Here is a 14346-nt window from a genome sequence, read left to right as displayed (position 1 = left end):
TCTCTGGTCCCACTTCTAGAGTTTCTAATTCAGTAGGCATGGGGCAGGGCCTAGGAACCTGCATTTCTCACACATTCCCTGGAGGGTGCTGATATTGCTAATTGGGGACCACTCCTTTCCACCACTGATGTAGAGAAAGACAAAGGTCCTTGCCATGGCCTACAAGGCCCTCACAAGGATTTGGCCTCATGACCACTCTGACCTCATTCCTATTTCTCTTTTTTTCACTCCATTCATGTCACATCTATCTCTTCTTCCTCCCTCTTCTCTGAGTATCGCCCCCAGACAGCATCATGGCATACTCTTCACCTCCTTCAATTCTTTGCTCAACAGACTCCTGGTCCATAAGGAGTACCCTAGCATCCTCTTTAAAACTATGTACAGTACCTGATCCCTTCCTAGCATCCTTACTCCCATCCCACGATCGGTTTTTTCCATAGCACTATCACCAACTGACATGCTTCTCTATTTGACTTATTTGCTTATCCACTTTTTATCGACTTACCCACCAGCTGGTGCAACACCAGAGCCCTGACAGGATAGGAAGCTCCTCTGTTGTGAGTAATCTGTTCACTACTATATATCCCACACCTAAAAGAGTTCCTGGCACATAATAGGTGCTCAGTAAGTTTGTTTAATGAAGGAATAAATAAATCAGAGAGATAGAAGGAAAATTTAGATATGTTTACATAGTGCCATTGAAGCCAAGCTAGAAAATAATTTCAAAGTGAGATTTCAAGATAAATAATAATAACTGCGGTAGGGAGTTGAGTAGGGTTTAAAACTGAGGACATGTCCTTTATATCTGCTACTGTTTCTATCTTGTTTAAGAAATTCTTCAATACCTAGAGGTCATGAGGGTGTTCTATTTTATCATCATCAATATAATTTATCAATATAATTTTAAAAATTCATTTTACTTCAAATATAGCGTCACAGGAAGTTGCTAAAAAACGTTCAGGGACATTCTTACCTTCTTCACCAAGCGTCTCCCCATGAAAACATCTTTCATAACTGCAGTACAATATCACAATTAGGAAACTGACATTGGCACAATCCCAAGAGCATGTTCAGATGTCATCATTTATACATGTGCTCATATGTGTGCATTTATAATACATGGGGGTGTATTTGTATAGCCCTACGCAATTTCATCACGTGTAGCTTCATGGAACCACCAGCACAAATGCGTTCTCAGCTGTATCATCATCACAAACCTCCCTCTTGCTACTCCTTTTTAGCTACCCTCTCTCCACTCTATTGTTATCTCTGGGCAACCGCTAATCTGTTCTCCATCTCTATAGTTATGATATTTTATAAATGCTATATAAGTGGAATCATGTAGCATGTATCCTTCTGACGATGACTTTTTAATCTCAATATAATTTCCTTGAGATTTACTCAAGTTGTTGCATTTATCAACAGTTCATTTTTTTATCACTGAGTAGTAACCCATGATATGAGTGTACCACCACTTATTTAATATTCCACCATTGAAGGTCATTTGTGTAGTTTCTAGTTAAGAGCTATTGCAAATAATGCTGCTATAAATATTCTCACACAAGCTTCCGTGTGAAAATCAGATTTTATTTGTGATAAATGCCTAAGCGTGCAATAGTTGGGTCACACATTAAGTCCATTTTTCATTTTAAAGGAAATGCAAAGCTATTTTCCAGAGTGACTCTACCATTTTACATTCCCATCAGCAATGTATACATGATCTAGTTTCTCTACATCTTTGTCAATATTTGATGCTGTCACTACTTTTTATCTTAGCCATTTTGATACGTATGTAATGTTATGTCATTGTAGTTTTAATTTCCTTTTCTCTAATGGCTAATGATGTTGAACATCACATATTTATTTGTCATCTGTATAGGCTCTCTGATGAAATATCTGTGCATGTCTTTTTCCCCCTTTCTAATTTGATTGTTTGGCTTTTTTTTTTAAACAGAGTTTCACACTGTCCCCCAGGTTGGAGTGCAAGGATGTGATCTCAGCTCACTGCAATCTCCGCCTCCTGAGTTCAAGCAATTCTCCTGCCTCAGCCTCCTGAGTAGATGGGATTACAGGCTCCCATCACCGCACCCAGCTAATTTTTGTATTTTTAGTAGAGACAGTGTTTCACCATGTTGACCAGGGTGGTCTTGAACTCCTGACCTCAGGTGGTCTGCCCGCCCCAGCATCCCAAAGTGCTGGTATTACTGGCATGAGCCACCGCACCGGGCCTGATTGTTTGGCTTTTTAATGTTGAGTTTTGATAGTTCTTTCTGTATTCTAGATACAAGTTCTTTGTAGGCATGTAGTTAGCAAATATTTTCTTCCAGTCTATATTTGTCTTTTTGTATACCTAATAGGGTCTTCAGTGGTACAAAAGTTTTTAATTTTGATAAAGTTCCATTTATTATTTTTCCTTTTATGCATCATGCTTTTGGTGTCAAGTCTAAGAACTATTTGCCTGGGCTTGGAACCCAAAGGTATTCTCTCATGCTTTTTTCCTAGAATTTGGTCCATGAGTCATTTTGAGTTAACATTTGTATGTAAAACACGTAGTTTAGGCAGAGGTGTGTTTTATACCTATGGATAGCTTTAGAACACTTTATTAAAAGACTATCCCTTCTCCATTGATTGATTTTGTTCCTTTTTCAGAAATTCACTGGGCATATTTGTGTGAATCTATTTCTGGGTTCCCTATTCCTTTTCACTGATTTGTGTGTCTATCGCTCCACACTTTCTTGAATACACTAGCCATAGAACATGGAATATGTATCAAGTTGATAACCACTTAACATTGGGAAGAGGGATTTCTCCCTCTTCATTCATTTTTTCAAAATTGTTTTGGCTATTCTAGAGCTTTTCTATTTCCATAAATATTTGAATATGAGCTTGTGTATGTACACAAAAAAAATTGCTGAGAGTTTGATAGGAATTTCATTAAATCTATAGATCAATTTGTGGAGAGGTGCCATCTTTACTATGTTGAATCATGTAACTCATGAGCACAATATGTCCCTCCAAGTGCTCACATCTTTCATTTTTTTCATCAACATTTTGTAATTTTCATCACACATAGTCTATACATGTTTGTTAGACCTACATCTAAGTATTTAGTTTTCTTTGGAGCAATTATAGACGGTACTGCATTTTAAAGTTTGGTTTCTACTTGTTCATTGTCAGTATGAAGAAATGCAATGATTTTTGTGTGTTAATTTTATAACATGTGACCTTACTAACTGCACTTATTAATTCTAAGATTTTTGTGGGGTTTTCTTTTGTGTGTGGGTATGAATGGTTTTGTTTTTCTTGTAGATGCCTTGTACTTTTCCGCATATACTATTATGTCATTTACAAATAGAGACAGTTTTCTTTATTTTTTCCAATCTGTATCCCTTTTATCTCTTTTTCTTTTCTTATTGTCATGGCTAGAACTTCCAGTGCTTTGTCGAATAAGAGTGATGAAAGTGGAAATCCCTGCCTTATTCCTGTTAAGAGAGGAAAAATATTCAGCTTTCTACCATGACTAAGATGTCAGCTATAGATCTTTTGTGGATGTTCTTTATGAGGTTGAGGAAGTTCCCTCCATTTCTAGTATACTAAAAGTTTTTATTGTAATTGGATGTTGAATTTTGTTAATTGCTTTTTTGACATCAAATGATATAGTCATATGATTTTTCTTCTCCAGCTTGTTGATAGGGTGGATTATACTGATTTTCAAGTATTGAAACAGGATTGCATACCTTGAATACATTTCATTTGGTTGTAGTGTATTATTCTTTTTATACATTGCAGGATTTGATTTGATAAAATTTCGTTGAGGATTTTCGCATCTATGTTCAAGGGATATTAGTGTATAGATTTTGTGTGCCGTCTTTGGTTTTGGTATCAAGGTAATAATGGCTTCATAAAATAAGGTTAAAAGTGTGCACTTCTCTTTTGCTTTCTGGAAGAGAGTATGTAAAGTTTGTGTTAATTATTTTAATGTTTGGCAAAATTCTCCAATGGAACTAGCTGGGCCTGGAGATGTGTTTTGTTAGAGTTTTTAAATTACAAATTCAATTTTCTTAATAGTGAAAGGGCTACTCAGGTTATCTATTTTATCTTGGCTGAGTTTTGGAAATTTATGTTTTTTGAGAAATGGGTTAGTTTCTTCTAAATTGTCAAATTTCTAAGTGTAAGGTCATTTATGCTATTCCTTTATCACTTTTTTAAGGGTTATAGAATCTTGTGATATCCCTGTTTAATTTTTAATATTGGTAATTTGTGTCTTTTTATCTTTGTCAGTCTTATTAGAGTTTTATCAATTTTATTGATTATTTTGAAGAATTGGCTTTTTGTTTCTGTCTATTCTATTTCCATTCTATTTCTATTGTTTTCCTGTTTAAATATTTTTTTGCTCTTGTCTTTTATTGTGGTAAAATATACATAACATAAAATATCCCATTTTAAGCACTTTTAAGTGTGCAGTTGATTTTAAGTGTACAGTGAGTCAGTGAGTGTCCAGTGAGTGTCCAGTGTCCAGTGAGTGTCCAGTGTCCAGTGAGTGTACAGTGAGTGTACAGTGAGTGAACAATGTACAGTGAGTGTAGAGTGAACAATGTACAGTGAGTGTAGAGTGAACAATGTACAGTGAGTGTACAGAGAGTGAACAATGAGTGTCCAGTGTCCAATGAGTGTACAGAGTGTCCAATGAGTGTCCAGTGAGTGTACAGTGGCATCATATGCACATTGATCTGCAACCACGACTCCCATTCAGCTCTGGAACTTTTTCATCTCCCCACACTGAAACTCTGAACCCATTAAACACTAACTCCTCATTCCCCAGTCACCCTATTCCCTAGAAACCCTCACTTTACTTTCTGTCTTTATAAATTTCACTACTCTGGGTACCTCATATAAGCAGAATCATACAATATTTGTCTGTTTGGGGCTGGCTTGCTTCACCTAGCCTAATGTCTCCAAGGTTTATCCATGTTGTAGCATGTGTGCAAACAATGTAATATAAATACAACCAAATAATATTACTCTATGCACACTCTATGTGTTTCAGTTTTTTTTTTTTAATTTGTTAAGATTTGTTTTATGACCCAGGTTATGATCTATCCTGGTGAATGTTTCATGGCAATTCAAAAGAATATGTATTCTGCTGTTGAAAACTGAAGTATTCTATACATGTCAGTTACATGCTGTTGGTTGATGGTGTCATTCAGTCCTGTATCCTTGCTGACTTTCTGTATGGTAGTGCTATCAATTGCTGGAGCGAGGTGTTGAACTTCCCAACTTTCACAAATTACAAGTTTTGTGGATTTTTCTGTTAATACTTCAATTCTATCAGTTTCATTTCATGTATTTTGAGGATCTGTTGTGCGATGTATATGCTTTTAGAAGTGCTGTATCTTCTTGGCAGGTTGATCCTTTAATTATTATGTAATATACTTCTTTGCTCCCCATAATATTCTTTGCTCTGAAGTCAACTTTATCTAATATTAACATAGCTATGCCTTCTTTTTTGATTAATGTTTGTATTATAAATCTTTTTCCTTCCTGTAACTTTCATCCTACCTATGTCAATATGTTTGAAGTGATTTTTGAGAGAGCATTTAGTTGGGCTGGGATATTTTGTTCTACTCTGCTTATCTCTAACTTTTAATTTCTATACTTATTTATAAAGTGATTATTGATACGCTGAGGATTGTGTGACATTTTATTTTTCATTTATTCCTTCTGTTTCTACTTCCTCTGTTTCTTTCGCCTTCCTGTGAGTTACTTTAACATTTTTAGTACTACAATTTAATTTACTTACAAAAATACTTGATACATCTTTTTTATTTTTATTTTTATTTTTATTTTTTTTTTTTTGAGATAGAGTCTCACTCTCTCACCAGGCTGGAGTGCAGTGGCACAATCTTGGCTCACTGCAATCTCCACCTCCAAAGTTCAAGCGATTCTCTCCTGCCTCAGTCTCCCGAGTAGCTGGGATTACTGGCACGTTCCACCACACCCAACTAATTTTTTTGTATTTTTAGTAGAGACAGAGTTTCACCATGTTGACCAAAATGGTCTCCATCTCCTGACCTCATGATCCACCCACCGTGGCCTCCCAAAGTGCTGGGATTACAGGCATGAGCCACCATACCCAGTCTGTATTTTTTTTTTTTTTTTAGTAGTTGCTCTAGGTATTACCTTTTACATATGTAACATCACAGTCTACTAGTGTCATCATTTTGCCACTTCAAGTAAAGTTTAGAAATCGTGTTTCCATTTAAGTCCCTTTACTCCCCCCAATTTTAAAAATATAATTTTTTTTTTTTTTTTTGAGACAGGGCCTCACTCTGTGATGCCCAGGCTGGAGTGCAGTGGCATGATCTCAGCTTGGTGCAACCTCCACCTCCTGGGTTCAAGCAATTCTCCCACCTCAGCCTCCCAAGAAGCTGGAATTACAGGTTTGCACTATCATACTTGGCTGATTTTTGTATTTTTTTGTAGAGACAAGGTTTCACCATGTTGGCCAGGCTGGTCTCAAACTCCTGACCTCAAGTGATCTGCCCACCTTGGCCTACCAGATTAAAAATATAATTGTTTCAAGTGTTTCCTCTACATATATTGAGTGTCATATCAGATGATAATATAACTTTTATGATTGCTTCAATCATAAAATATGACTAGTGAAATCATGGGGTGAAGGACAGTCTATTACATTTATTTCCATTTTTGCTTACTCTGTTGTTTTTCTTTTCTTTCTAAAGGTCCTAGCCTTCTATTATTGTTTTGTGTTTGGAGAGCTTTCCTTAGCCAGTCCTTAAAGATAGATCTGCTAACAACGTATCCTCTTAGTTTTCCTTTCTCTGAAGATATCTCTATTTTTTATTAATTTCTGAAGGAAAAAAATTAATTTCACTGTCTGTTTCATCAAGATTCAAGGTTGACACTTATCTTTCAGAACTAAAAAAGATGCCATTTCTTCCTGGCCGTGTTGTTTCAGATGAAAAATCATCTGTCATTCAAATTGGTGGGTTTTTGTAGATAATGTGTCATTTCTCACTGGCTGTTTTTAAGATTTTTTTCTTTGTCATTAGTTTTCAGAAGTTTAATTATGATGTTTCTTGATATGGATTTCTTTTGGTTTATTCTATTTGGAGTTCACCTAGCCTTTAGATCTATATTTTTGTCTTTCCCCAATTTGGAAAGTTTCCAACCATTACTCATTCTGAGACTCCAATGATATGAATGTTAGGTATTTGTTACATAAATCCTTAAGACCGTGCCTTTCTTCAGTCTATTTTCTATTGTTCAGATTGAATAAATTCTATTGATTTGTCAAGTTCATAGATTCTATGTTCTGTCATCTCTACTCTGTTGATTCTACCTGGCATGTTTTATTTAAGTTATTGTATTTTGGGGGTCTATAATCTCTGTTTGGCTCTTTTTTAAAATAACTTCTGTCACTTTGCTAAGATTTTTCTATCTTTTCATTGTTTCAAAAAATTGTTATTGAATATTGGCACATTTTCATGAGAGGTGCTTTAAAATTCTTGTCAAATAATCCCAACACCGGATTCATCTCAGCATCAGCATCTGTTGATTGTCTTTTCTCTTTCAAATTGTGGTTCTCCTGATTCTTAGTAAGAAGGATGATTTTTTATTGTATCCTGGACATTTTGGTTATTATATGAAGTGACCCTTGATCCTGACTAAATATATGTTAGCAGGAAGTTACCCTTTTTAAATTTAGCATATGGGCTCTGCCCTACTTTTGTGGCTTTAATTCTAACAAAATTTTAGTTTTCTAAGCCCCCTGGTGATGTTATTCTGACCAGCTTTGTTCTATTAGTGCTGTCATGACACTTGCTCAATGCCTGACAGCACTGTCTGCAGTACAGAAGGTACTTCTTTTGCCTAACTGCTGTTGTTGTGGGACCTTTGGTGGAGGAGAAGGAGAGGAACACTTGGCCTGGGTCTCACTATGCCACTGGGTGGAAGACAGAGAAACACGGGGCTTCAGGGCTGTTGCCACTGAGGGTGAATGGGGTGACCTACCAGTGCTTTCATTGTATAACAGAGGCTTGGAAAGCCCAGGGCATCACTGCTGCCAAGGTATAAGATCACTCACTGAGCCTGGTTTGTGGAGCAGGGGCTGGATGGCCTAGGACTTCCTAGCTGCTGGTGCTGCCACTGCTGTGGCTACAGGGACAAGTAGATAAGACCATCCACTAGGGGGGCTCTGGTCATGAAGCAGAGATTGAGATGGCTGGGTTTTCACCACTGCCGCTGCTGCCAATGGATGAGTCCAATAAATAGCAGGGTCCGCAGGTCCCCAGTTATGGAGCAGGGAATGAGTTTCCCCACTAGACCTCTGTTGTCTCTGTTGAGCTTCCCCTTTCTTGGTCCTTTGGCTAGAGAAAGAACACTTTGTGTTTTCTCTGCTTATTCGCTCTGGATTGTAAGCCTCTCCACTGCCCAGTTCAGTGGTATTTGGAATCTTAAAAAAATTAAAACCTAGGGAAATCACCACGTTGCCATTTCTCAAGTCCTGAGGTCTCTACCCAGTCTGCCTGTTTCTTTCCAGCTTTCAGAGTCCTTTTATCATTATCTGTTTAATAAATTTCTGTGTATTAAGTTATAGTTAGAGAGGAGGAGCACGGAAAAGTGAATCTATAGCATCTTGCTCTGGAACTAAAATTCCAGAAAGCAATATAATTTTGACTGCACAATCAGGTCTTTAATCTATCTGAAATTGATTTTAGTCTATGATGTGAGATAGAAATCTAATTTAATTTTTTTTTCTTCATAGATATTCAATTGTCTTGGCACCATTTTTGAGAAGTCTGTCTTTTATCAAATACTCTGCAGGGCTCACCTCTGTACTGCACAAGAGTCTATTGCTTGGCTTGCTATTCTAGGCAATTGCTCTATTTGACTATCCCCACACCAATACATACTGACTTAATTATCATATCTTTATAGTAAGTCTTGATATACGGTGGTGCAGATATTCACACAAATGTTTTTTATACTTGTTTTGTATGCAGAAAACTTGTTAAAACCCTCTCACTAAATTTAAAAATGTATCTATGGAATCTTTTTGGATTTTCTATAATCTAAACTGATTATATCATAATGTGCACAGTTACATGATTTTTTAAATCATGACTTCCCCCAACCTTTTCAAACATTTTTAGGATCGAATAGAGAAGGGAAGATTTTTTTCTGTGGTGGCCAAAACCTCTACTACCATGTTGATTTGGTGAAAGTCGGAGTAGTGCAATTATTTGTCTTGTTCCTACTTTCTTTTTTATTTTTATTTTTTATTTTTATTTTATTTTTTTTTTTGAGACGGAGTCTCGCTCTGTAGCCCAGGCTGGAGTGCAGTGGCGCGATCTCGGCTCACTGCAAGCTCTGCCTCCCGGGTTTACGCCATTCTCCTGCCTCAGCCTCCCGAGTAGCTGGGACTACAGGCGCCCGCCATCTCGCCCGGCTAGTTTTTTGTATTTTTTTTTTTTAATAGAGACGGGGTTTCACCGTGTAGGCCAGGATGGTCTCGATCTCCTGACCTCGTGATCCACCCGTCTCGGCCTCCCAAAGTGCTGGGATTACAGGCTTGAGCCACCGCGCCCGGCCTTGTTCCTACTTTCTAAAGGAAAAGCCGGCTGGGCATGGTGGCTCATGCTTTGTACTCCCAGCATTTTGGGAGGCAGAAGTGGGAGGATCACTTAAGCCCAGCAGTTTAAGACCAATTTGGGTAACATGGAGAGACCCTGTCACTACAAAAGATAAAAAAGGTTACCTGGGTGTGGTGTTGCATACTTGTAGTCCCAGGTACCGCGGGGCTAAGGTGGGAGGATCTGCTGAGCCCGGGAGGTCGAGGCTGCAGTTAGCCATGATCGTGCCATTGTACTCCAGACTGGGTAACAGAATGAGACCTTTCATCCAAAAAAAAAAAAAAAAAAAAAGCCTCTAGAGCTTCACTATTAAGTGCGATGTTTGTTACAGGTTTTAGCAAATATAAAGAGGCTTTCACCTATTCCTAATTTGCCATACTTTTTTAGCATAAATAGTAAGTTTCATAAAAAAATAAAATAAAAGCTTAGAAAACACATGCTAGGCCGGGCATGGTGGCTCATGCCTGCAATCCCAACACTTTGGGAAGCCAAGGCAGGCAGATCACCTGAGATCAGGAGTTCGAGACCAGCCTGCCAAACATGGCAAAACCCCATCTCTACTAAAAATACAAAAAGTTAGCTGGGCGTGGTAGTGGGCGCCTGTAATCCCAGCTACTTGGGAGGCTGAGGCAGATGAATCACTTGAACTTGGGAAGCGGAAGTTGCAGTGAGCCGAGATCACACCACTGCACTCCAGCCTGGGTGACAGGAGCGAAACTCCCTCTCAAAAAATAAAAATAAAAAAAGAGAGAAAGAAAACACATGCTATGCTAATGTTAGTCAAAAGAAAGCTGGAGTGCTTATATTAGTATTAAACAAAGTAGGTTTAATAGCAAAGAATAATACTATGGATAAAGACCATTATGTCATAATAATTAAGGAGTCAATTTATTAATAGGATATAACAATCCTAAACGTGTATGCACCTAATGACAGAGCTTCAAATACATGAAGCAAAGATAGATAGAACTGAGATGAGAAATAAGCAAATCCACAAGCATAGTTGGAGATTTCAGTGCCCTTCTCTTAATAATTGAAAAAACAAGTATTAATAATATAAAATTAGCAATGATACAGAAGACTTTAAACAACATCATCAAATAATTTGATTTAACTGACATCTATACAACATTCTACTGAACAACAGCAGAATATGCCTTCTTTCCAGAGGCATATAGAACATTTGTCAAAGTAGATAATATTCTGGGCTATAAAATGAGTCCAACAAAGTTAAAGGAATTCAAGTCATGAAGTATGTTTTCTAACCAAAATGAAAGTAAATTAGAAATCAATAACAGAAAACTACCTGGAAAATTCTCAAATATTAGGAAAGTAACATACTTCTAAAATATCTTATGAGTCAAAGAACAAACAAAAAGAGAAAACCAACAGTATTTTGAACTAAATGAAAGTTAAATCACAACATATAAAAACCTGTGGCACAGAACTAAGCAGTATTTAGAGGCAAATTTATACCATTAAGTGCCTATTTTAGAAAAGAAGAAAGATCTCAAATCTATGACCTCATCTTCTACCTTAAGAAACTGGAAGAAAAAAGTAGAAAAAAAGGAAATAAAATCAAACGATAATAGTAGAAATAAATGTAATACAAAATAATTTTTTAAATCAAAATTAACAGTTTCTTTAATATGTGTGTGTATATATGAATAATTTGTAATATATTTAATAATATTAAAGTTAAGAAGGCCAAGCTGATCAGATAAAAACAAAGCAAAACAAAAACAGAGAAGACATGAGCTATCAATATTAGTCATTAAAAAGTGACATCACTACAGAGTCTACAGATTTAGAAAGATAATAGAGGACAATTATAACTCTATGACAATAAATTTGATAACTTAGATAAAATGCAACATTTCTTAAGAGACACAAACTACCAAAGTTTATTCAAGAAAAAATAATCTGAATAGCTCTATATCTGTTAAAGAAATTAAGTTTATAAATAAAAGCCTTCTAACAAAGAAAACTCCAGGCCCAGATGGCTTCTTCTGTAGGTCCCACTTCACACTAAAGAAGACATAAGACAAACTCTATTCAAACTTTCCCAGAAAATTGAAAAAGAAGGACTACTTCCCAACTCATTCTATGAATCCAGCAGTACCATGAAACCAAATTCAGACAAAAACATTACAAGAAAAGGAAACTACAGAATAATACCTGTCATAAACATAGATGCCATAATTATAAACATTATACCACCTAAAATAAACAATAAAACATCCTGACCAAATAGTTTGTTCCATGAATGCAAGTTTGCTCTAACATTTTTAAATGCATCAATAGGATTTATCATATCAACAAACCAAAACAGAAAAACTATAGAGTTATCCCAATAGGCACATAAAAAGCATTTGAAAAAATTCAACATCTCTTTCTGATTTTTTTTTACAAAAATCTCTCAGCAAATTGATAATTAGAAGGTACTTTCCTCAGATAAGGAGCATCAACAAAAACACCAGAATAATGAAAACGCTGAATTTTTCCCTCTAAAATCAGGAAAAAGACAAGACCATTCATTCTACCACTTCTGTTCAATAGCATATTGAAATTTCCAGCCAGGGAAATAAGGCAAGAAAACAAATAAAAGGCATCCGGTTTGCTAAGGAAGAAGTAGAACTGTCTTTGTTCACATACAGTATGATTATTTATGCAGAAAATTTGGTATAATGTGTAAAACAAATTGTACAGGAACTAATAAGTGACTTTAGCAAGGCTGCAAGTTGCAAGTCTAATGTACAAAATTTAATTGTATTTCTATATACTAACCATGAACAATCAAAAACTTATATACACACACACACTCTAAATGGCAAGAAATATGAAACACATAGGAATAAAACTGACAAAAGATATGCCAAACCTGCCACTGAAAAGTACAATGCATTGTCAAAATAAATTAAAGAAGACTCTAAATAAAAGAAAAGATGTACCTTGTGCATCGATTTAAGGGATCTATGCTGTTAAACTGTCAATTGTCATCAGATACATTCAACACAATCCCTATTTAAAATCCCAAAAGGTTTTTTTGTAGATATAGATGAGCTGATTGTAAATGTCACATGGAAATGTAAAGAATGCAAATAATCAAAATAAATTTTTAAAAGAAGAGCAAAGTTGGAAAGCTAATGATACCTGTTTCAAAATTCAATATAAAGCTACAGTAAACAAGATAGTGTGGTATTGGCATCAGGATAGATGAATAGATCAAATAGGTCAGTGGAACATAATAGAGTCTAAAACTCTCTTACATACACAAAACTGATTTTTTTTTTTTTTTTTTTTTTTTACAAAGGTGCAAAGATGATTTGGTGGAGGGAGCATAGTCTTGTCAACAAATGATGCTGGAACAATTGGATATTCACAAGCAAAAAAAAAAAAAAATGAATTTCAATCCATATGCAAAAAATAAAATGAAATTTAGAACTAATGTAAAACCTAAAATTCTACCAAAAAAAAAGTAGAAAATTTACTTTTTTGGATGATTTTTAAAATTCTTTTGGACTGGATCATATTTATTCGTAATCATCTTTAATTTCCACCATCCTCCGTGTTCTTCCCTATATCTCAAGAGCTGAAATTTCAATACAATCCTTAGACTCCTTGACACCAGTTTTTGAAATGCAATTTATGTTCTGCTGATGAAATACACTCATGTATGATTTGGAAAGCAGGGAGGAGGAAACGACCCTTTCTTCTTTGACAGTGATGACAGCTGATGTGTGGGTTGTGGAAGACATGAATGTTTGCAGTAGTTGAACACTGCATTCCATTGCCAGTCACCAGCTTCAAGATGTGGAAAAGCTGTAATATCACCATGTATTTTTTGCAATTTACTCTTTTCTGGGTAGCAATGGCAGCCTCTTGACTTCGGGATTGTGTTGTAGTGATGCAGCTAAAAGCCTACAAGCAGCCCTCTAACTTTTGTACCTCCAGTTTCCCAACGATTTTGCAAGCTTCTAATTCCCAACATTAAATTATTTTCTTCCTGAAGTACTTTGCCTCTATTTTGCTACACTAATTTGTGACCAATACCATCTTAAGAAGACAAAATGTATGCTTAAATTATCTAGCCAAATGTGAACACCTTTACCTTATCAGATAATATAAGGACCCTAGCTCTATTAATTACAATTTTAGCTCCATTAATTATGCTCTTAAATGTAAGTCACAAGGTCTTGTTATTTTTTGTATATTCAGTGTTCATTTGGATTTACCCACTTATTTATAACTGAAAGGTTGTCTTTCTCTTGATTCCTTTTTGTATTTCAACCCTTCCATCTACAATCATTTTCTTTTTTCCTGAAATACATCATTTAGATTTTCTTTTACTGAGGGTCTCTTGATGACAAACTCTGTTTTACTTACATTAAAAAATCTTGGCCAGGTACGGTGTCTCACCCCTGTAATCCCAGGACTTTGGGAGATGGAGGTGGGCGGATCACGAGGTCAGGAGATTGAGACCATCCTGGCTAACGTGGTGAAACCCCATCTCTACCAAAAATACAAAAAAATACCCAGGTACAGTGACAGGTACCTGTAGACCCAGCTACTCTGGAGGCTGAGGCAGGAGAATAGTGTGAACCCAGGAGGCAGTGTTTGCAGTGAGCCGAGATTGCGCCACGGCACTCCAGCCTGGGAGACCGAGCAAGACTCTGTCTCAAAAAAAATT

Source organism: Piliocolobus tephrosceles, chromosome 13, assembly GCF_002776525.5.
Source record: "Piliocolobus tephrosceles isolate RC106 chromosome 13, ASM277652v3, whole genome shotgun sequence".
Lineage (NCBI taxonomy): Eukaryota > Metazoa > Chordata > Mammalia > Primates > Cercopithecidae > Piliocolobus > Piliocolobus tephrosceles.
Note: the sequence above shows the minus strand (reverse complement) of the source record.